This window comes from Bison bison, unplaced genomic scaffold (assembly GCF_000754665.1).
Source record: "Bison bison bison isolate TAMUID 2011002044 unplaced genomic scaffold, Bison_UMD1.0 scf7180017864472, whole genome shotgun sequence".
Classification (NCBI taxonomy): Eukaryota; Metazoa; Chordata; class Mammalia; order Artiodactyla; family Bovidae; genus Bison; species Bison bison.
Genome location: NW_011495033.1, coordinates 1,277,278 through 1,278,779, shown reverse-complemented (window position 1 = coordinate 1,278,779; position 1,502 = coordinate 1,277,278). Strand labels below are relative to the sequence as shown.

General features: G+C 45.1%; 1 protein-coding gene across 1 annotated transcript in view; it reads right to left on the bottom strand.

Annotated features, from left to right (window-relative positions):
- The window catches only part of SCARF1 (scavenger receptor class F, member 1), an 11,289-nt gene that overhangs the window by 6,762 nt on the left and 3,025 nt on the right, over positions 1-1,502 (bottom strand). The gene's annotated exons all lie outside the window — the stretch shown is intronic.

The following is a 1,502-nucleotide window of genomic DNA, read 5'->3' as shown; positions in this document are numbered from 1 at the left end:
AGTGGCCACAGCTGGGAAGAGAAGGAGTCCAGGGAGCCCTGGGAGGTGGACGGATGTCGCACCCACCCAGGCCTCCAGGGTCTAGAGAGCATCTTGGTTCCAGCAGGGCCATTCAGGCAGGTCTGAGCCTCAGTTTCCCCATGTTGTACAACAAAGAGGCTGGACAGACTATCTCTGAGGCTCTAGTAGGATTCCAGCCCTTTCCTAACCACCTCCCCATTCTGAGCCCCATCCTTCGCTGGATCCCAGGGTCCCCAGGAGTTCCCAGCCCAGCCAGGGAAACCAAGTTACCACCCCAAGCTCTGCCTCCCTTCTGCCCAGGGTTTCCTTCCTCCCCCTTCCCCTTCTTCCCTTCCACCCTTGCCACCTCAGAGGTCTGGCATGAACAGGCCTCACTAGTTTAGCTCCTTTCCCATTTTGTGCTTTATAAAAAGGCATCAAGTGCAGGTTTTCACCACTAGCATTTTATCTTTGGATTTTTTTAAGGTTTACTGGGTTATCATTGACATACAGCACTATTATGAATTCAAAGTGTGCAGCATAATGACTTCATATATATAGTGTGAAATGATTACCATGAAAAGTCTGGTGAACACCCATCATCTCATATGGATACCAAAAAATAAAGTTTTGGTTTTTTTTTTTTTCCCCCTTGTGACGAGAACTCTCAGGATCTACTCTTTTAACAACTTTTCCACTAAGGCTTATCTTATCTTAATATCGCCTTCATCCTTATTTGAACTTTCTCCCTCCAGAGACTTAATTATCTAGGATCATGTGCTTGGATCAGACTCGTTAGTGGGAGAAGGGGAGTTCATAAAATCAATTTAACAGATCCTGACCAGAATTAAAAAAGGGAGAACAGAAAACATTTGGGTGTATATATATGCGTGTGTGTGTGTGTGTTGTCAGCTTAATTTTTTTACTTCAGTTTATATATTGCCCATCATATACATGTATGATATATATGTATATCATATGTATAAATAAACAAATAAATGGACCATAAAGAAAGCTGAGAACCGAAGAATTGATGCTTCTGAATTGTGGTGTTGGAGAAGACTCTTGAGAGACCCTCAGTCCTAAAGGAAATCAGTCCTGAATAGTCACTGGAAAGACTGAGGCTGAAGCTAAAGCTCCAAGCCTTGGGCCACCTGATGCGAAGAACTGACTCACTGGAAAAGACCCTGATGCTGGGGAAGATTGAAGGCAGGAGGAGAAGGGGATGACAGTGGATGAGATGGTTGGATGTCATCACCGACTCCATGGACATGAGTTCAAGCAAGCTCTGGGAATTGGTGATGTACAGGGAGGCCTGGCCTGCTGCAGTCCATGGGGTTGCCAAGAGTCGGACACGACTGAGTGACTGAATTGAATTGAATACATATATGATGGAATGTAAAACGTTTCTTAAAGTGGGTGGACCTGGTCAAAGTTTGAAAGACCCTGAGTGGCAGAGAGACCCTGCAATAGTCCTTTTGCCACGCGATTCGTTATGTTTC